This window comes from Anser cygnoides, chromosome 4, assembly GCF_040182565.1.
Source record: "Anser cygnoides isolate HZ-2024a breed goose chromosome 4, Taihu_goose_T2T_genome, whole genome shotgun sequence".
NCBI classification, from domain to species: Eukaryota; Metazoa; Chordata; class Aves; order Anseriformes; family Anatidae; genus Anser; species Anser cygnoides.
In genome coordinates this window covers 50,542,322-50,565,623 of record NC_089876.1, presented here as the reverse complement: position 1 = coordinate 50,565,623, position 23,302 = coordinate 50,542,322, and the positions used below count along the sequence as shown (strand labels likewise).

The following is a 23,302-nucleotide window of genomic DNA, read 5'->3' as shown; positions in this document are numbered from 1 at the left end:
ATAGATTTACCCATATCCTGCAATATCTTCTAAACCTCAAACTGTTGTCAAATGAAAGGATTCTCAGGCCCAGCAGGGTAGGCCTATTTAGCAACCCACATTGGCTGCCCCTCTCAGCCTTTTCCAAAGTTTCCCTGAGCCCCTCTTAACTTCTTAAATCCAGAATGTATTTTAGCAAAACTCCGTTGTAAGGAAAGATACCTTTTTCATGTTTTGAACATGGATCCTACCGACTGGCAGTTTTATGAGTTTCCCTGGATCTTATAAGTGTCATCTTGGCAGAGATGTGAAGATTTTATCTCAATCCACCCTCTTCATTCCAAAAATCTCATTATCTTGAAGATCTCTTTCAGAATCCCCCAATGTTCTCTTTGTTTCCAGGGTGCCTGTACAGCTTTTGATCACCCTATTCCTATTGCAATACACTTTTTTTTTGGAGGTTAGGGAGGGATTCATGATTTCCCTGGTGAGGATTTCAGTTGACTAGTATTCTGAAGAGCTTATTCATTCAAATTGCCATACTTTGGCCTAATTAGTATGTCATAATTTACCTTTAGTGACTGATAGTGCCAAGGCTTTATACTAAAGGCTATCTGTTCCAATAGTTTGAACCCCCATCTTCCCTCACTTCATTGTTTTCACAGAACTGTTGTATTAATTGCCATTCCAAAAGCTGGGGGGGGGGGGGGGGGGGGGGGGGCAGACAGAGACGGAAAAAGAAAATGGTAAAAGGACATACTGGATATTAATAACAGCATGAATTACAAAACTCTGTTGGTTCTAGCCACTCATTGTTAGTTTTCTATTTATGGGCTTGATTTTAGAGGTATATTCATCTGGTTTGAATAACTGCTAATAACATAGACTTTGACTGAAGCTGTCTGAAAATAATATGTTTCACTGCATTGGAAAGACAAAGCCCAACTTTGGTTTTCCCTTCCCTTCCCTTCCCTTCCCTTCCCTTCCCTTCCCTTCCCTTCCCTTCCCTTCCCTTCCCTTCCCTTCCCTTCCCTTCCCTTCCCTTCCCTTCCCTTCCCTTCCCTTCCCTTCCCTTCCCTTCCCTTCCCTTCCCTTCCCTTCCCTTCCCTTCCCTTCCCTTCCCTTCCCTTCCCTTCCCTTCCCTTCCCTTCCCTTCCCTTCCCTTCCCTTCCCTTCCCTTCCCTTCCCTTCCCTTCCCTTCCCTTCCCTTCCCTTCTTTTCAAGGTGAGAAAGGGACACAGATGACATCTAATATCTAATGTGTCAAGGTTGCCAAGTAACAGGCTATAGATGTGTCAGTGAAGTCTGTTTCCATGAGAGGAATTCAGTAGTATACAGTTAGAAATAAACTTGTTCTTGTCTCTCTTCTCCTTCCCCCTCCTTTTTGATGAAAAATCTTCTGTGCTTCAACCTATTAAGAGTAATGCAGTAAAACAAAGAATACAGTACATGCTTATGAGAAAAGTATAAAAATGGGCACCTATGCTAATTGTTTGTGTTCTAAGTCTTCAAAATACTGGAATAATTACTGTAAAATACCCAGTATCAGCTTCCAGAAATAAATGTCTGACAGAATAAGCACTTAAACATGGCATCATTTCCGGTGAAGTCACTTAGATTAAAGAGGTGCCATAAGTAAAGTGCAAGCTTAATTGCTGAATCAATTTTAGAAGAGCAGAGTTTGATTCATTAGAATAACAAGATGCATAAGAAATGGCCAGTGGGAATTTATGAGGAAGAAGTTACGTCAAACCAGTGGATTTTTTTTTGTTTATATGTTTTTGTTTGTTTGATGATTTGTTGTTTTTTTTTGTTTTGTTTTGTTTTGTTTTTTCCTTTCAGTGTGAGAACTCACTTGGTCAACAGTGGAGAAAGCTGTAGCTATGACATTTTAAGAATCACTACTTTTTTGACACTCTGACATTACTGATTCATGATTTACTCTCAGGCTACATCAGGGGAGTTTAGTAGCAGTCTGTACAGGACAAGAAAGTGGTCAATATCTCCATTAATGATTTTCATTGTGGAATAAAGGGTCTCCTTATAAAATCCAATGGAAATGTTTGCAAGCACTTTGGAGGACAGGATTAGAATTTGCAATGTTCTTGATAGACCGGAGAAACAGTCTGAAATCAATAAGATAAAATTCAGTAAGGACTAAAGACAAGCATAAAGTACTACGTCCTGGAAAATAGAATTAAATCTCCTCCAAACAAAACTACTTAAGTACAGAACTATAGAGATTTTATATACATATTGAATCATAAATTAGGCAGTAGGTCCTTCCCAAGGATCATTTGCTTGCTTTGCATTAATTTGTGTATCCTTCTGCTGCTTCTTATGATGAACAGTCTTTCTGATCAAGGCAGTTCCAAGGAAAGGCAAAGTGCATTTGGCTGAACACTTTGTTGACAGGTCTGTAACTATCAATAAAGAGTTGCCTTATGTCTGGCCGATATTACTAGAGAAGTTTTAGATCCACCCAAGCTTGAAGTGTGTGGAGGGACCTTAAGTTAGATATGTTAATGAGTGTGCCAGAACCAAACACCTATGTTTTATTCATGAAGCAGCTAAATTGGGCAACCTGGATCTTTGCAAAGAATGTGCTCTGGCCAAGAATGTGTTCTGTATACAAAGATGACATTCAGACGAGTGCAGGCCTAAATTTTCATGAGATTTGAATTTATTTTATATCAAACCACATTTCAATCTACTGATAGTTTTCCTAGGCTTTACAAAAAAAGTGGTGCCTATGATCTGAAACATGCAGTAGAGCATGTATTTTGGAAGGCTGGTTACAAGCTCATTTCGATGCATCTTGTGAATGCATGTCAGTCTACTGTAAAGAGTATCACCAAGGGGATAGGACAAAAAGACAAAACCAGAAATAATATCCACAGAAGTTTAACTGAAGTCTAGTGTATTCAATGAATGCTACCCTTACAAGAGGCTGCATACATGCCTCTAACATCTTTTCTTTTTATTTTCTTTTGTTTCCCCTGGCAGTATTCCTCATTAGCATCTTGTTAAAAATGAGGATCATTAATTATTTTTTTTTGAATGTTGTAAAGTGCACTTGCTGCTAAAAGTGTTAAAATTGTATAAATTCTTAAAAAAATATATTTAGGGAAAAGATAGTGTTATCAAAAAAATTTTAGATGAAATCAAAGCCTTCCAGATTTTTTCCTCCATTTTAAAAAATGAGAATGACTATAGTCAAACATCCCGTAGCCTGGTTCAGTCCTTTTATTCATTTGTGAGTTATGTACATTCAAGTCCCAATTCGCCTTATTCAGAGAAATGATATTTACTTGAATCTTTCCTGTTTTAGAGGATTTATTTTGCTTTACTTTTGTGTTGTTGTGTTTTTCATCATTCTACTACTACTTCCTTTTTTTCAATGTGTATCTATGCAAACCAGGATAGCTATCATAAATAATAATAACTGAAAAACTCTGTAAAGTTGTATAATGTTTGCTCTGCTAAATCAACATTTTCTCACTGTTGAGAGAGGGAAGGAGGCAAAAAACAAGTTTTATTTCTTCTGCTTACCTAAGGGATCATTTTCCTTCAGTCTTAGAATCTAATATTAAATAAAATATAATATTAAACAAATGGGATAAAATGAACTGATCTAGAACAGGGTTAGTATTAAGTAATGCAAAATAACTAACTAGGAGTTAGTTGTCATAGCAGCAAGTACAACCCAATCATTTCTTGCCTCTTACTTGGAGAAGCCTCTGTTACACCTAATGTTGTTCCTGGTGGATTTTTGAGAAATATTCCAGTAAGTTGGCAGTGTCAACACGGGAGAATCTTCTTCTACTGTCTCCTAGTTCTGCTTGCCATTAGTAAACCTTGGTTTTCACCTAAGCCCCCAGCCCTCAACCCTCGTTTTGCTGAATCTCTACCATTCTTAGCTAATACACATCTCTAACATCAGCTTTCGAAACTCCACCAAAATAAAACTACAAAAAAAATCTTTTCATTCCTTGTTCCTATCTGCAGCTCAACTAAAGCCTTATTAACTTGTTCAGTTACAATGTCTCAATTTAAAACAACAACTCCAACTTAGAATACAATATACGTATGAAAAGAATTACTGATAATGAAGATAAGGCTAATATATGAAAGAAACTACTGTTTTGATTTGAACTACTGATTTGATTTGAGCATGCAATGTCTTCTGTTATTAATTGTGCAAACTGGATTCACCTTCATTGCAGTGGTGTGAGCAGAGATCATTTGCTGAAGGCAGTCTGCTTAGAAATGGGATAAGGAGGGTAGGGAATGGAGAGAGAGCTTTGCTTTGCTAGTACACCCTCATCACAGGTGGCTATTCTCTTTCTGACTCGGCCACCAGAATTTCCAGGAGTCAGTAACTGCTAGTTGTAAAGCTGTTATTTTAAAAAGCTACTCAAAACACTCTTTATACATATATATGCAGTTATACTTGATCATTTCAGCTGTCATTGCTTAGCTTTTGCTTCCTGTGGTTATCTAAAGGCAAGATTGCCGATTCTCTTTTCTGATTCCTGTAGCAATTAAGTGCTTAAAAAAGATGTGAATACAGTTTTAAAACTGGAGATAATTAATAACCATTCTACCAAAATCAATTATTTCCCACCTAATATGGTATATTTTTGTCTGCTATGGTACAAAAGACCCACAACACTGCTTACCCACCCTTCTGTATCAAGCCAAGTCTTTATATTCATAGGGGCTCTGAGATACACAGCAAATAAAACAGCATTTACTATTCTGGAAGACATACCACCATAAACCTTGAGAAGACTGTCAGTATATGGTACAATAAAATGTAATGACAAGCAAAACAACTCATTAGCATTTTCTTTTCACATTTAGTGTATTCCCTTTCAAATAATTATAATGTGTAGCAGTTGCATATCACAGCTGGACTTTCAAGTCAGCCATTACAAAATCAGCAAGTGATTTGAAAACCATGGCTACCCATGCCCAGTCCGTATTCTCAGTTGTGTTTGTATTAATTTTCATGGTGTTTTAAGTACAGTATTTAGTCTCAGAAAATATTCTCTAATCAGTCAACCCTTATGGCTCTTCAGAGCCTGAGGTGTGTATAACCTCCCTGAATAAAGATGAACATAACTACTGTCCAGATGGCTGCTCTGTGTCCTGGGAGGAGGATCTATAAGTTCCCTCCTATCATATCTATGCTGCCCTCAGGGCCTTCAGTCTTCACACTCTGACTAGCATTAGTATCATACTGGAGAACAATGAAAAAACTTCAGATGACACAGGGACTCATTCCCTCTCTCTCTCCATGCAGCCTTTTCTCTCCCAAATTGGTCTGTATCATTGATCCTATCAATAGCAAGGTAGAACTTCAGATCAGATGAATGGTGCATTCTGTAACCTGATTATCTGCAGATGATATAAACAAACAAACAAAACAAAACAAAATACGTACAGTATTTTCTAGGAACATTCTGCAGGGCCTGTTCCCCAGCATTACCTGTTAGGAAGAGCAACCTCAAGGTACCACCAAGCAGCCTGCACATCAGCAGTGCAGTTCTTACTTCAGTCTTTGCTATTTCAATTATTTTAATAAACACAATAGAAAGAGAAATCATAACATGAAAATGTACTCTAGCAAATATATTGAGAAGGATGCTGCAGGTGAGTTGTTATTTGTCAGCATTCCCTCAGCATTCTCTTACCTTTTCATCTGAAGCCCTTAATCATCTACTTGTGCATTTCCAGTTTTTATATCTTACTGTTTTCAGTTGTGTTTTTCTTAGTCTTCTAGTTTCTTACCCAACTGCTATTATTTTTATCTCTTGTAAATTGCTTTTTTTTTTTTTTTTGCTTTAATATAAACTCCATTATTTCGTGACTAGATCTTTCATTTGTAAAAGTCATAATGTGGTTTATCCTCATATACATACTTATGTAAAACTCAAAACATTCATTATTAAACTGTCCTCAAGTAAATTCAAGAAAGTTCTAACATTCTCCTCAAACTCTTGGTTCAAAGAGAGCTATGTGAAGGGGTTGGGGGGAGGAGAAGAGGAGGAGGGATAAGAATGGATGGCAGCTCCATGCCTACTTTTTTAAAAGCAGGCGATGAAATGCACCAGTATAAGTTCTAACGAGAATGTGTTCTCTTATTAAGTCCCTGTAGTGGCAAAACAGGAAGAAATCAATTCCAGTCAATAGCCAATAAGGAGAAATTACTGTAAACTAAACTAAATTACAAACAAGTGCATCTCCAAGACACTTTCCTACCAATAATCCATGTGTGCTATGACTTTCATTTTGGTAGAACCTTGAAGTGTAACACTGGTGTTTTTGAAACCAGCAATAAATGACAGAAGTTATGCTCTTTTAGTTCAGATACCCGAGAGATTTTTATCTGAAAAATTTCTCTTTGGTGTGTGTATTTGTTCGTGTGTGTTTTTACTTGTTGTTCGTTTTGGAGGCTTCAAATAATGGCCATGATAGCACACAAATACTTTTTTCCAATAAAAAGAAAACACTTCGACAATTATAAATAAGGTTGTAAAAAAGAAAAAAAAAAAGAAAAAAAAAAGATAGTGGATAGCAATTCAATGTAATTCCACATAGATTAGTGAAGTTCAAAGTGGTCTTGTAGTAAGGAAAACCTGTTCAGCAATTCTTTTGAGCTAATGTACTATGTTCCTCCTAGAGCATTCAGATGCACATTGGTAGCTCTAGCAATGGCATTCAGTCATTGAAGTACTGAAAAAAGTGTAACTATAGAAGGCTGTCTCCCACACAGTAATTCTCTTGTCATTTTTTTTTTCAGTATATCATTATCATTTTAAATATAGCATTAAAAAATTACGCTTTTGCCACTGTGTAGCAAAAGTAACAAAATCTAAAGTAACAGAAATAAGCTTTCATGGAGTCCCCTAGGAGTTCAATCATATGTGTGCAGAAAACGGTAAGAGAACTCCTAAGATAGAATATTTGTCAGATGCAGAAAGAAATCTTTCAAATGTTATTTTCAGTGACAGAAAGGAAAGAAAAAAAATAGAAAACAGATCACAAATGTGCTGTACAAATCCAAGTGATTTAATGGCCTGGAAGATGAGGTTCTAAATAACTTTAATTTGACCAACAATTTTTTAGTCATACATGATTTATAATTAACAGCTAGAATTTTTTTTATATGCTAATATGGACCAGTTCTGAGCCTTAAACCTAAGACTTTACATAGTTTTCCTTTGAACAGGAAGCAAGAACTCATTCAGTTATGCATTAGGAGTCTGCTAAGGGATACAAGATCCAAAAGAGCACCAGGAGAGAGTCCAGGAGCCAGCTACTGCCCCTTTGTATGGCCGTGGGCAGGAAGTTCACATGTTGGCCTGCTGTGTCTTAGGCATACCAGCACATTACACTGACCATACAATCATCCTTTTCAGGCCTGGATTACAGAATAGGTTTGGCATTTATACTCTGTGTCAAAGGGACTTTCTAATAAAGCACTTCAGTGCCATGGACAAAAAATGTTTTGTCTAAGTGAAAGCATGTTTTTTGTTTGGTTTAGTCTGGTTTGGTTTGTTTTCCCATAGTATGAAGGGGTGGTAAAAGGGATTGTGCTATTAGTTGCTTATATGTGTTATATAAATGTGTGTGGTATTCCTTAGCAATAAGTCTGTCCTAAAAGGACTTAAAAGTAACAATCAACTTTAAGCAGACAGCCTAATGGAAGAGTATCATAAACCAGTTCCTAGTGTTGTTATGTTTCCTCGCACTAAAGGGACAGCATCATTCCTCTATAACAGTTTTATACAACTTTCTATCTCAATTCTGAAAAATAAAACAGCTATTTTATTCAATAATAGAACTGTAACACAAGAGAAAGTTCCATTAACTCTTTCTGTAGCCCATGCAGCTTCTTCTTCCAAGTCTGCTTTAGCATTGTGATGAATTTTTCATGTGGCCTCCTTTAAGACAGAGTCTGCTTAACTTCTCTAGTTCCAAAGAACATCAAATGGTATTGGAATTCAACTTTCACAGAAATATTTTTCACTTTTTCTGATTTGTGTCTTTGCGTCTTCTTAAGCATCCTTATTCTTCCTGAAGATTGAAAATTTTAGAAAACAAGAATTATTATCTGAATGAGACATTATAAAAGGTGATCAGATTTGTTAGAATAATATAATGCATATATTATTCTGGCAAAAAGATTAAGACTGCAGTTCAAAAAAGTACTGAAACATTCTCTTAAATTTCTTGATAAATTTGGCCTTAAGGCTTGTTTAAATGTTACCTTATAGTTTAACATTTCAAACTGACACCTCACACATTAAGTGTGGCTCAGTTCTGTGAAATGATGTCTTCTGAGTATTTTGTATTTAAATATGTACATGATGACTTTGCAACACCTCTGAAACACATGAAATTAAAATGTTAATGAAACAGTTGAAAATAAAGAATTAGGCTGTTGTTAGGAAATCTTTCCTCACTCTTTCAAGACAAAGCTTTCAGTAAAACCTGTAAACATGGGACAATTAGTCCCAGGTACCGATATGCATACAATGGATTTGAATGAATTACTGAAAAGATTAATGATTTACTTTTCCATAAGCCTTTTAACTACTATATTAATGTTTCCACTGCACTGATATTAACTAGTCAGTTTGGTGGTCCTAATTCTAGGCATATTGGTGTCTAGAGATATAGTCTTTAAGAAGCCCTTACTTACAAAGAGACTGTGAATATTACAGGCTTATAGAGGGAGAAATATTCTTTTAAAAAATATTATTATTTTAAATACTGTCCTATCCAAACAATGTTCAATGCTGTATACAGTAGCATGAGTATGCACACAGGTTGCTTATACCACTAACACAGTTTGGTTTTGTTGTCTTTGTAAGAGTTCTTACATACTCAACTTTTGATTTTATATGGTGATGTGACTACATGTATTTCTAGACATCTAATGCAGTCCAAATGTAAATGTATAAAACTTGCATAAAGACATTTAACAAAAGTTAATGAGTCTATAATTCTTAACTTTTCACCTGGTTACTTTTCAGGTTTGAAAGATACCTAACATTTGAAAAAAGTTTGAAGAAATTTTTTTGACCCTACCTTGCTTTTCTCCATCTTTATGTAGTAGTTAGTGTTATTCTTCATCACTGTCTAAAATTGGAAATTTTTTGAGATAAAGGAAATTGCAATTACTCACATATCCTGGACTATATTCAGTGAGCAATTTAGTCTTTGAAAGTTTTCGAGCTGCTCTTTGAAAAGTAAAAAATGTTTCAACCTGTAAAGCCAATAATATTACACTAAATTAAACAAAGCAGTATAAACAGGCTTCCTCTAGAGGAGTCTGTTCAGACCCATTGGGTATGTTGTTTTTGGAGGGTAGGTTGTAAAAAATCTCCTCAGGGAAAAAATAAAAGGGGGGGGAAAGCTACAGAAAAGAATAACAAATCAAAAAAAGCAAAGGCAGTTAAAGAACAGAGGGCTAACGTATAGAAACAAGAACTTGCAGCAGAACATCACAGGTATGTGATAACAATGAACAGTTTTCTTTTTGGTGGTGGTTTATATAGCCTCCAAGAACAATGCACTCTCATCAGAAGTAGTAGTGGTAAAGTGCAAAATCCTCAATCATCCTATTCCTTACCTATTTCTTATGTTGATGCAGTTCTTCATTGCATGGCCGGATGCTGTCAGACTCCAGCTGACAACTGGAACTATATCTACAAAATATCATAAGTATTCACTTATAATATAAGTGGTCAACTATTGTCTTATTCTCATTTCATTTCAATCATATAAGTTCAGCAGAAACTTCTTTCAAGTCCCTCCAGCACAGAGAGCTGAGGTGCAGCTTTCAAATTGTTGCTAAGGTATAGACCACGACAGTGACAAAGGGGAAAAGGAATGACAGATTCTGACCAGCAGTGAGGTTTAGTTATGGGTATGTATGGTTGTCACTTTCAGCACTGCAGAAGCCTTTCAGATAGTCACGTACTGACAAGCATGAAAGCAGACTGACGTGAAAGGATTCCTTAAGAGAGAAAGTGAAAAAGGAACCCTATGAGTTTTAATGTATTTTATTCAGATTTTTTAAAATATAAAACTATTAAACATCCAGGAAAATGGAGGATATGCAAAGTCTCAAGGCACCACTGTATTAAACAGACTTACACAGACTTATCAGTTTAGAATATCTTATTTTTCCTCCTTGGACTGTAATTTGCTTATCCCTCTCACAGATGCATTTTACAGTGAATTTTCTGATTGTTCTAGGTGTCATAGTTTCTGACCTAATTTTTCTTTCTTTTTAAATCTGTTTGAAGGAAACTGAAAATAAAATATTTTGAATTTTCTAGCAAAAGATTTTTGTCTGGTTTACATATCTTACATATACATCCCTGTGTGATATCCTATCTAGACGAAAGGTAACATTTTCCCCCAAATTGACAAATAATTTCAAACCTAATGGTAATGCAAAGGTGAAGATTACACATCAAACTTGGGTACAGTATCGCAGCTTTCAGGCAAGCAACTTCTCAAATAAACAATATATTAATGGCACTCTACAGCAGCATGTAATGTGATGAGTCCTTGAGTCACAAAGTGTGTAATTGTATCTTCTGTACTGGGAGCAGGAGGATGCCCAGTGCATTGCAGCAGCCTGTGAGAGGTACCATTACTGTAGCTCCTCATCAGGTGCAGCTAGACAGGTTGGCACACACCATGTGAAATGACCAAAATTTACAGCCTCAAAACACCCAGCAAATCTTAGGAGTGCCTACATTTCTGCTGCTGGGGATGAAGAGAAATGCTTATAGTAAAGCTGCCTTTTGTCTATGCTGTATCCCACTGACAGTGGGATTCACAGATTAGACCTTCAGGACCTGATCTCACAGGCGTGCTCTGAGCAATCTGAATTCCCTGAGAAGGAAAAAAAAAAAAATGTGGAGAAGTGTCCACTCCTGCCACAGAGCACAGCTGCAAGCTGACAGGGTGCTCAGCTGGGACTCAGTTAATGTCTCTTCCTTCTCTGATTGCATTTTGATGAAAGTATTTTACTTCTCAGCAGAGCGCCCTAATTGCAATGTTACCAGATAGTTTGAGACAGATCTCTCTTGCTCTGAATTTTTTTCAGCTGAAGGTATTTAATTAATTTTTTCTACAAGAAAATAATGAAATAGTCACTGGAACAAAGAGAAGGTAGAGGGAAGAAATGCAAACTTGGTTCATGTGTGGAGTCTAGTACTTGCTCCAATGAACACTGAAACTGCTTAATTGAAAGTGGGCATTTTCCAAAGGGGGGAAATTCACCCTGGAATACAGGCCTGCCCAATGATTAAATTATTTGGTCAAGTATTAACACAGACTTGCTGTGCTGAATTACTTGAGACTATAACTGGTCTAGGCAGCTACTGGGTGGACAGGGGAGGTATGGGGGAAGCTCCTTTTTGCCTATCCATGTCCATATATTCTTCCTGTTCCCTGTAAGCCCAAATGTATTGTTTGTTATTGAGGACTTACTTAAACTGGTAGTAGAACTTTGACCAGCAGTCATTGCAATGCTTAAGTCTTTCTGTCAAATATAGTCCTCTATGCGTTTCAGGAATGTAGGATTTTTTGAGTAGTGGGAATGTGGAACTACCTGCAATATTTTCCTGCTTACTTTGCCTATGCTGTAGACAGTGCATCTACTTATTCAACTTCTTGAAAGTGTAATTTTGGACCAATACAAAAAAGTATCAGCAATACAAAGTAATTTGGAATGAAAGAAGTATAACTTTGAAACAAGGGCATTACATATAGTGTAAACAAAAGCTGAATAAAAGCAGTGTTAAGGCAGTGAAATAATTAACCGTATGTCAGCATTATCTCCCCGTTGTCATGGTTTTGTATAATTGGACTTAATATTGTTTATAAACAAGTCTCTGCAACTCAGTAATGAATATAATGTACATGATCAGGATTCAGTAGGCAGTCAAAAAATGCACATTTTTTTAATGTCTTATTGGCTTTATATGATATTTCTTCTGTTTTTCAGTCTGAAGACTATATTGGACTGTAGTTCAAGTGAGTTCAAATGTGGTCTCTCAGTTACATCTTCAAACGTTGCAAATCATCCCACAGTTCAGTGGAGTTGTGTCAACACATACCTATTTTTGTTCTGCTGAAATCATTCACAAAGAGTAATAATTGTGTGAAAGTACTTTCACTTACAAACAAAATGCAATGTGAGATAATGTGTGAAAACCCTACATGAACCAATTTTATACATGTAATTTTTTCACCTGCAAATGTGGCAGATCACAAAACAAATAGCTTTGAAATTAGTTTTTACCCACAGAATAGAAGACACGGTTAAATAAAAGGACAATCTTATTTTTTTTTACCAAGAAAAAATAATTTTTACATGCTACATACTAAGATGTACTTGCTTCTCAGAAGCATTGTTGATCATCAAAAACTCTCTTTCTTACTGTGAACAAATATCTCATATAAAATCAGACTGTTGTGACTATATGAGGGATTCATAACACTGTCAGTAATGACAAAAGCAGGTCATGACTGTTGATTACATAAAAAAAAAATCAGTATGGGATGAAGGAAAGGTCATGGGAGGTTTTGTCAGAATGTATAGATACACACCTGGGAAAAATCGAGAACACAAAGTCCTCTACATTTATTGACTTGTACCACAGAAAGGTTTCTATGTAACATGTTCTTTGACATGTCAGCAATAAGGCAGGCAAGTGAAAAAGTCTTCAAAAGTCTCCAAAAGTGTCAAATTCATTTCATGACTGTTAGCAGATGTAGAAAATAAATCATTTTAATTTTCAAAGTCCTGTATGAAGATATCAACACAATTCAAATTCCTCTTTAAACCTAAAGCTATTAGCTATAGTTACCATTTAAATATAATCAGAGTATCCTTGTCCTTCAAAGCATAAGACAAAAAAATGATATTACTTAATAATTTAAAAAGACAGGAAAAAAAATCAAAATTAAAAAAAAAAGTTGCAATATTATCCATACTTAAATATGCTCAACTTAGAATGCAGTCAATAGAAAATTAATAATATGAGGATTTTTGTTGTTAAAAATGTCTGTAAAACCAGTAATAGGAACAATATTAGGAACAATTGCTTGAACTAAATGTTACCATTCACATTCCAGGTGCTGTGTCACACCATCTGTCTGAGATTGGAGCTCCCAGCATGACAATATTAATGCTTATCCACACACTAACACTTGTGTAATTTATGAAAGCAGTGTAGATGCTATTGAATAAGGGATAGAGGGAGTATAAGAATTTGCCATTTTAGGTGCTTTTTTCTTGCTTTTTTCTACATTTCTTTCTATATATATGAAAGTAGACATTTATCCATCAACCTGTATATTGTGATTTGTGATTATTCAGTTCTCAGGATCATCCTCCTTGTAGTTTCATGCAACCTAAAGTATCCAATATCTTCCCAGATTTGCATCAGGACCACACTTCCTGATGTGAAAAAAATCACATTTTCCAGACTTGGTTTGGTTAGCAACTGATTACTAATTCAGCGCAACTGCAGTGCCCTTTGTTTTCTTTCCTGCTAATCTTCTCACTCAGCCTAAGAAAATGCATTTATTTGGCATCTACAGAAGCTTCAGTAGCCTATTGACATCTAGTTGATTTCAAATGCTACCTTTCAATCACCTAAATGTTGCTGGGATTATTTGTTTCTTTACAATCTCCAATTGTCTGTAGATCAGACAATAATCACATTTCCAGTACCATACTAGCCTTTCATCTACACTTTTTCTAGGACAATCAGCCCACTTATGTCTCCTAATGTACATATATCACATATTTCTTCAGTCTCCTCCAAATACATTTATTTTATCAATTACTCCTACCTCTATAATATCTGATTTTTTTCCATTAATTTGAACTTGTACATGGTTTTTCCTAGTGCTGCTTGAGTAATGCAAATTGATGATATGTGAATGAGAACAATGACTTCGGCTCCTACTTGTTTGTTAGTCTTCCCATTAATGATTTCTTTTTTGTTCACTGGTTACATATTGATGCTCTGACAATTCAAATGGGGCACAGAGTACCATTTTTTTCTGTTGTTAAATCATTTTTTGAAATATTTCACTCATGCGTATCAGAATTAATATGGCATGACTCGGGGGAATGGTTCTCCACAAAGGGTGAAATAACACCATCATCCAAAACATTGCTTTAGTCTGTAAATACTTATGTAAGTAGCAAATGAATTATTAAAAAAATAGGGTTGATTAATGAAGTATTTTCACATGTGAAAGCTAAGTTTTTTATCGCTGTTATTTGAAATAAAAAGCCTAATCAAATCTACAAGAATGCAACTGGGATCTGCATAATAGATGCTATGCTAGCAGAGGGTCAGTTGATTTTCCGCTGAAGACAATATTCTACTTGTTCTAATGTGAATAGCCTCAGATGTTAAAGACATTTCATTGGGTGCTTGCATAATATCTGCCCTCATGCTGCAGGCTTTAGAAAGAGATAAAAAAACTACTCGTTTAATAATATGCTAGTTTGTATACTTACTTAAAAATAAATTATTTAACCTCAATTACTACACAAAATTCTCACTCTGTTTAATATCTGACAGGTAGCATTAACAAAAGTAAGCAATAAAACATTTCTCTAATTTCATTTTCTTGGCTTCTGAAATTCAAAGGAAAAGCTTTGGAATGTTATAACGACAGAGAGAGAAGCAATTATTTATTTGTCACATTCATACTATCCTAAAGAGGTGGAAAAAAAGTGGAAAGCTGGTAGAGAATTTAGTTGCCTGAAAGAACTTTTTTTTTTTTTTTTTTTTTTTTTCCTGTATCTGATGTTTAGGAAGCTCCTAAAGAGCTGGGAACAATTGCACTGAGCAGGAAATAGTCAGCCAGCGAAAAATTTTAAGTACAACAGTGTCTGAATCCCATCTCACAACTTAATGATGTCTTTAGAGGTACTGGCGGCTATTCAGCTACTTCTTAGATACCTTAATACATTACGGTAGCTTCTGAAATGGTGAGCAGAACAAACTTTATCCTTTAAAATCTAATACTCTGTTGGATGCTAATAAATATCTAGTAGCCTTCCAAACAATGAGAGACCTGGGCCCTTTTTAGACTAAAGCTTAAATTGAATTTTTATTTTGTTAGTATCTAAAGGTAGAAACAAAGATGATAAAACCCACTTGTTTTATCTTATAAAAACAAGATGTTAAAGTTCGTTCCACAAGAGCTTATATTCTAAAAAAAAAAAAAACAAAAAAAAAAACCTTAAATCCTTACAAGCTTAAAAGATCTTTGAGGTGGAAGCAGGTGAGGTCCCTATCACTACACAAGTTAAATGGCTATTCACCTTTATGGTTGTGAGTCACCTGACAGATTTATTCTCCCTTTTATTTCATATATAATTTATGTAGAAGTGTGCGTTTGTTCATGAATACACATTTATAAAGCAAATAGTTAAGGCTGGAATAACAGACTTAACAGACAAGAGCCATCCTTCACTCTTTATAGATACTCTAAGTGCTAAATAAAAAAGCTTAGCTTAAAATGCTGTTTACCATATCCGGTATACCACATGCACTCTGCATCTGAAGGTTGAATAAAATCCATAGCTTCTTAATGAACTCCTCACTTTTCCCCCCTTCCAAAATACCTGTGATTCAATAACTAGTTTGATGGCAGGTACAAAACTCACAACTAAGGAATTAAACAGTTCTTGGGCACAAACAGTTACATATCAACTCAGTTTCACATCTTTCTGGCATGTTTATGTTTATGGAAAACATTTGTTTCTCTTTGAATGTAAATCAGAAATGCATTTTATTATTTCTACTATTTTTCCCCTTGCAATCTCATTTCTTCCAGGAAATCATATGATGTATAGTGCAGGATTTTCCCCTTATAAAGTAACATGTAAGCATTTAATTGTCAGATTTTTGATCCACTTGAAAAAGGAAAGAATCAGATCTTAAACTCATGCTAAAGTCATTAAAAAGGTATTGTATTTGTGTGAGATAGGACTATCAAGTCCTTGGCCTGAACAAGAGCTGAGTACAATACAGACTTTTGAGCCTTGGCTTGAGCCATGAATCCAGAACTAACAGGAGAAAAATACTTGAGCCTGCTAGAAAGATATACCATGGGCTTATCGTGGGGCTATGATGCCACCTGGCCATAGAGGCTCACACACACAGGGCTGGGAGCCTCTGCTTCTGAGAAGTGGTGGAGACTGCTACAACTGCTTATTTGCACACTAAAGCAAGTTTTACCTATCAATGTTAGAAATAAGCATTGTAGTTACCTGTTTGATCCATGCTCTGTTGACTGATTGTGTTCCCAGCATAAGAGTCCATGAGAAGAGAATCACGGAATCACAGAATCATCTAGGTTGGAAGAGACCTCCAAACTCCGACCTCTAGTCCAACCTCTGACCTAACACTAACAAGTCCTCCACTAAACCACATGACTAGAATTCCTATACATCAGCCCTCACCATGCAAATAAGGAAATCATTGCCAGAAGCAGTCCTAGGATAGCATACCATGTTTTAGTATATAACTGAAAAGTACTAATATTTACTAAGATTCAGAAAGTTTTTTGTTGTTTTTTTTTGTTGTTGTTGTCTTTTTTTTTTTTACATGGCAGGAGAAAAAAGCAAAATCTATTGCTAATTAATATAAAAGCTTTACTTCTTCATATCCTAAGGCTTTGGAAATTTAGAAGTCTAATATTGTTTTTTTGAGATTATTTGCTGTAAGTTATTCACATGAAACAACTGACAGTAAATTTAATGAATGGGCCCTAATAGGATGTTCAGTACAGTTCTGTAATATAAAAACAACTGAAAAAGGATCTATTTTAAAGTGACTTTTAAGTTAACAGAGAAGAACCTACCTAGGTCATAACTAACATACATCCCAATCTCAGTCTGCTGTCATTAAGTCAGTCTTATTACATCATTCAGGTAAAATATGACAGTAAATTCTCACTTTATTAGTGAAAATTAGTTCTCTGGTCCTCTAGCAGCTGAATTATATACCAGGAGCTACAATTTAAAGTATAATCAGGAGCTACAATTTAAAGTATAATCAGTCAAACATAATTAATACAATGCCATTGCTACCATTTAAACTGCATCTGAATTCTGTCTTTAAAAAAAAAAAAAAAAACATTTTGTGTAGATAACGTATCCATATTTACTGCCAGGCTCAGCAGCGTGTGTGATGGTAGCCACAGGGCAGAAGATGGCTGTTTCCCAAGAGTTTCCCATTCATCTTTCAAAGGGGAAGTGCTGCATCAGGACAGTGTTAATCCAAGAAAGGAGAAGCATCTGGAATAGGAGCCACTGCAAGATAACTAAGAATTGCACACCTCCTTTGCAATTTGGAGCATGTAGAGCAACTATTCCAAGTCACATGGGATCAGCCATGTTGGGGCCTGGCCTTCCAGCAGACTAGCTCAAGCCTCTCGAGGGTAACCATGGAACTGTAGCTCTCCACCACACAGCAGGCCATCTGGGTTTAAGTGCCAAAGGAGGTCTGCTGAATCAAATTGTCTGTGCACCTGGGACAAATTTCCTTAAATAAAGGCCAGGATTACTATCCTCTCCTCATGTTTCTTTGCCATTGATGCCAGATCCATGGAACAACCTGAGAAAAATTACTAGAGGGAAGTTCCACAACTGCCAGAAGTGTTTTTGTTTGGTTGGTTTTGTCTGGTTTTCTTTGTTTTATAATAGGACACCAAAATGTACGTCCAGAGTGGTGAAATCATGAGCAAAGTAGTGTGTGGGGAATCAGCCTACACTGAAATCTTTGTATGGAACAGAAAGGTAGCATGGCAAAATGATACAGTGCTGGCCATACAGCTCAATCATTCTCTACCCCATGCTATCAAAACAACAGGAATTATTTGCTCCTGCTAGTGCCAACATCTATTCTAAAAATGCGACAGAATAAACATTTACATTCTGGGTGCATAGCATGGCCTTGTTTCATATACTAGGGTAAAGTACCCTTTTCTCTGAAATATTACCTTGAATTTTAAACATGTACGTTCTAAGTGTATTCCTCCATGACATAAAATACACTGAGGTCACACAATGACCTGCAAAACAATGAAAAAGGGAACACCTTTAGTGATATACATGGAAAAATTATCTGTGAGGGAATATGGGATTTCCTACGATTTGCATATATACATAAGAGGCAAGGTCTGCTAGACCATCTGAATTAGGTTTATGTTTCCAAGATGACTATATCCTCTATATTTGATGCTCTCTGTGTCAAATAGAAGTTATTGTGCACAACTCATATAGATTTGTACAACTATTCTTTCATCTGAATATCACTATTTCCCCTTCTAAACTAGTAGTTTATCCTCCCTCTATTTTATAACTTACTTTTCTGCTGTGTTAAAGCCAAAATTGTTCAAATGTTATAAATTCTTTCCTGAGTACAAATGTGTAATTGAACTAGGACTGAACAATGATAAAAACACAGTGCATAAACATTAAAAAAATAAATAAAATCAAGTATTTAAAAAACATAATTGCTTCAAGTTTATATAAAGTGTTGGTTGCTTGCCATTCATGTTAGTCAGTCAATTGTTAGTTGCTTTCATCATAGTTTAGCAGATTGTATGAGGACCACCACTCCTTTCTTCCAATCAAAACATTAGAAAAGATGAACATCTTATTAGGACATAAATCTGACTTTTTTCATATGTGTAAGAAGTTATACTTTTGTTGAACAGCTTGCTTATAAGAGGCTTGTGCCCGGCAGAAAGTCATGTCTGGTGCAGCCCTTTTTTTTTTTTTTTCCTGACAGCTAGAGGGCCTTTGCTGACTTACCCTGTAATGTTTCAGCTATGTAAAAACTCCCAACTAAGAGACATAGTTTATAGCACAGAGACTACAATATTTTGTGGATACTTATTGCCAGAGTAAATCAAAAGACATATCTGACAAATTCATTGTCATTGCAGTCATTGGCAAGGCAGGGCCAGTTTCAAGCAACAGAAATAAAGAATACATGACACTCATCTGACTGGCAAGTATGACAAATGGAGACTAGTCAATTCTAATTTATTATTATTATTATTATTATTATTATTATTATTATTATTATTATTATTATTATTTGCCAGAATTATTTCTTCTTTAGAATGCGTACTTATCCACGTTGATATGAAATGTGTCACAAAATTACAGAATCACTGAGGTTGGAGGGGAGATTATCTAGTCTAACCCTCTGCTTAAAAGCGGGTTTCTCAGAACCATGTCGTCAGGTTTTGACTGTCTCCAAGGATGGAGACTACAGAAACAGGCTGGATACAATGTTCCAGTGGTCAATCACCCTTACAGTAAATAAGTTTTTTCTTTTGTTTAAATGAAATTTCCTGTATTTCAGTTTATGCCCACTGTCTGTTGTCCTTTCACTGGGCATCAATGAGAGGCGTGTAGCTCTGTCTTCTGTACTTTCCCCATCTGATATTTGTACACACTGTACACACTTCTCCTCTTCAGGCTAAACAGTCCCAGATCTCTCACCCTCTCTTTGTATAAAAGATGCTTCAGTTCCCTAATCACCTTTCTTTAATTACATGAACATGAGTATTTTAAATAATATTATATATGTTTACTCCTCTGGCAAATAAGAAGCTGTCATAATTTATAGCTGAATGTATTTTTTCCTCTGGTCTTTAGCATGTTGACCCAGATTCTGACATAGCTGTTTCCTGAAGGCTTTTTTTGTTTGTTTGTTTCATAAATCATGCCTCTAAAGCTACTTAGAATCCTTTCTTCTTCCCCTTCATCACCCCAAAAGATGCAGTTCTTCATGCTCTGTTAAGCAAGTACTTTGGAGTTCTTACTAGAAAGGAACAGTCCCACTTGATTATTTTTCTGTTGTTGGAAAAAATGTAACAATGGAAAAAAATAACAGACTAATACCTTGTCCTCTTAGAGTTCAAGTTCATGCTTGATCCAGTAGCTCTAGTCATCTTCAAAGACTTGGTCATTACTTGTTGAATTCATTTTTTGTTTGTTTTTATTTTATTTTATTTTAATTTTATTTTATTCATACATAAATGAGTCCCAGTGGCACAAGTACATTTACACATATCCTTTGAAGGATATTCCTTCAAACTTGTGCATGTATGTGCATGCATGTATGTATCCATATTTTTTGTTTGTTTGTTGTTTTAGGTACTTAAAAATCATTTCTATTCCATCTAAACTCAACTCCTATTCATTACTAAGTACTGACATTTTTAAGCACAAGATCCTTTAAACAAATGATGGCCAGTGAATATGAAACTCTTATTCTAATTTTCACCCATTCGTTAAATATGTTTCTTGTTTAAAATTTGGTTTTAAAAGCTTATTTTACTTTGCAGCTTGTGTTTGACTCTATGTAAAGTGCTTTCTTATATTGGGATGATGATATAAAAACAACTGAATTGTATTCTGTCTATGAAACTCTCTTTGTAACTCAGCATACTGCACTGAGAGGTGCAAAGGCAGCTTAATTTCCTTCTTTCTTCCTTTCTTTCTTTCTTTCCTTCTTCGTCAGTTTAAGCTAGATCCAAAGTTATTTAAACACATTTGTAGCTTTATTTTTTGCTTAACATCACAATTGGGATTTCAAATGACTAAAAAAAAAAAAAACAAAAAAAAACACTTTTTACATAGATTTACAGTGCTCATTGTTGATATTCTTTGACTGTTCTGTTGAAAATGTAAAAGATCAGTATTCTGCATACTGTGCAATATATACATATCTATTGCTAAATATTTTTTTGGCATCCTATGAAGTTGGCATGATTCTTGTGCTTCCTTATTAATGCAAGGAGGGAGTCATGGAGAATGGGAAAATTCTACCTATATCTTATGATAAACACCAATGTCATTTCCTTAAAATTCAAGCTGAAAGCATTCTTCCATGGGTATGTGTTTATTTATTCATGAGTTTTAACTCCCACAGAACAGTTTTCAAGGAATATCAAGCAATAAAAAGAGTAGAAAGTACTAACAGTTACCACTGTTAACCCATCTATCTGTTCTGGGAATTTACCTGATCACGGTCATCATTACCATAAGCTTCAAAAACTGGCCTTTTAAAATTTAAGAATTTCCTTGGCTAATGTAATTTGTATGTAGATTCAGTGACAGGCGAAAATTTTTTTCTTTTAAATTCCCTCAGGAAATATACAGACAAATAGACATTTTAGATCAAATTCTGGTAAAGGAATCTGGAGGCTGTATTTGGACTAAGCACCATTTGCACAACTTCAACACTGATTGTGGCAATAAACCTCCCCTAAAAACACCATCCTAACTACCCGTCGATTATTTCGACATATAAAAGCACCATCAGTTTAAAAAACAGCTCATATCTTCCGAAGTAACAATTTTGTGCAGTTACAGTTGGTGGTATTTCTTTGTTCTCCATCTCAAAATGTTAACTTTTAATATACATCAAATTACATTATCATTTTATAAAAGATATTAAATCGAGACTAGCAGATAGCTACCAAATATTATTCCTAAGTATTGCAACTTTACTTAAACATAGGACTGTACATCAATCAAGAGATTAAATCAGTTAGTCATGTATGTGACCCATTCACAGACCTTTGTATATCAAACCTGAATTCTTAGCCATGTCTTTAGAAACCAATGAACAAATAACAGAAAAAAAAATCTAAATGTAATCTTCCATCTTCCACATAACTTTAAGACAAGTTATTGTGTCCAAGTCATTATGAGGAGAATTCATTTAAAGCATTGTGAATAATAATGTTACCTTTCAGGTCTAACCTTCAGTACTTAAATTTCCATGTCAGTTTTCAGTGATAAACCACATAAAGAGATAATAAAGACATTAAAATCCAGCATTTAGTCTAATCTCTAGTCTTGGAAAAAGATCTGTGCAACCTGCATCGAGGACTGTGATTGTGCTCATGCAGCGGATGGTGGCTGACAGTGAAGATGGGGATCAAGCTTGTTTTTATGATGTAATATATTTGAACCTTACGTGGTTCATGTTTAACATGGTTAAACAGTGTTAAACAATGGGAAGACTTATTGGTAGTATAGCACTTTTTTTTTTTTAACTTTTATATAAATATATATGTATAAACTGTTGCAATTATTAATCTACTTTAATGTGCTTTAGCACTGAGGGAAAATTATTAACCTTTGCTGGAAATTCTGATTTGGAAGTTCGTACCTGCTCAGCTCCACTGACTTTTACGAATACCAGGAATAGAAGCCTTATTTAAGTACATGGTCTGACATTAACATTTTTAATGTTCTGTTCCATTTATAAGTACTGGGGAAGAAAAAAAAAAAAAAGAAAATAAGATGTTGAATGTTAGCTTAAATGATTATATGCTACCTTGAATGCTCATATGGTAATATGCCACCATTTTCCCTTAATATATGTTACTTGTTCCACTTATTTTTCCTCTTACTGTTTACTGAAATACTAATTTTAATTGTTAATACTGAAGCATTTCTACTTCTAAGTTATAAGATATAGGGGAGAATTTTTTTAAAATATTCATTTTCAATTGGAACAGACATCTATTTATCCTTGATGTGATTTTTATGGCATATTGTCAGCTAATGGTGCATCATTTTTAGCATGTACGTTTTTATTGGAAGAAGAAATTAATTCCAATATGAGTAATATTTAGAACTACTACATAATAGCAACTAACATGTTAGAAAGATATTATATTGTAGTATGACAGAAGGCAGATTTTTAAGGAGATACTTCATAATTCAGATAAAGTTTTACATTATTTAAATATATCCTCAGTGCCATTATCATAGGCATGAGCTAACAGATTATATACAGTATAATTATATACAGAATGATTACATCTGCTTCTGCTTATTTTTACTTCAGGTGTTCATGTATTATTTTACTAACATTTTAATAGTATTTCCATAGTCAAACATCTGGAAAACTACCTCAAACATACCTCTCCCGTTCAGGATATATATAGATATTAATTCAAATGGCCTCTAATCATGTGTACAGATTGAAGAGCAGGGAAAAACATAGATGTAATTAATTTACTTAGAAATGACATAAAACTCGGTGGTGTATAAAGAAATTAAACAGCAATAAATATATAAACATCACTTAATTCCATTAAAAACTATGAAATGACAGAAATAGTGATGAATTATTATGTAGGATGAAGTTTATTCTTGGTACTCAAATGTTTTTATTAGCTAGGTCAACTTCATGGGATTCAGGATTGCATATTT

At 35.0% G+C, this 23,302-nt stretch overlaps 2 long non-coding RNA genes across 5 annotated transcripts in view; one reads left to right on the top strand and one right to left on the bottom strand.

Annotated features, from left to right (window-relative positions):
* LOC106032303 (uncharacterized) overlaps positions 1-23,302 on the top strand; it is a 107,101-nt gene that overhangs the window by 69,272 nt on the left and 14,527 nt on the right. For 2 of the 3 annotated variants that reach the window (XR_001204767.3, XR_007168098.2), the window contains one exon: positions 17,224-18,750. The exons of the other annotated variant lie outside the window; for it this stretch is intronic. This is a non-coding gene — a long non-coding RNA (uncharacterized lncRNA). Of the gene's footprint in view, positions 1-17,223; positions 18,751-23,302 lie in introns of those variants that run through there. 3 annotated transcript variants of the gene reach the window in all.
* LOC125184307 (uncharacterized) lies at positions 7,927-17,200 on the bottom strand. 2 transcript variants are annotated; one of them, XR_007168107.2, is made up of 4 exons: positions 16,319-17,200; positions 9,626-9,701; positions 9,082-9,132; positions 7,928-8,064 (listed from the first exon to the last, which is right to left on the bottom strand). It is a non-coding gene; the product is annotated as an uncharacterized lncRNA (long non-coding RNA). The 2 variants fall into 2 exon arrangements; XR_010831159.1 differs by lacking the exon at positions 9,082-9,132 and having other exon boundaries at positions 7,927-8,064.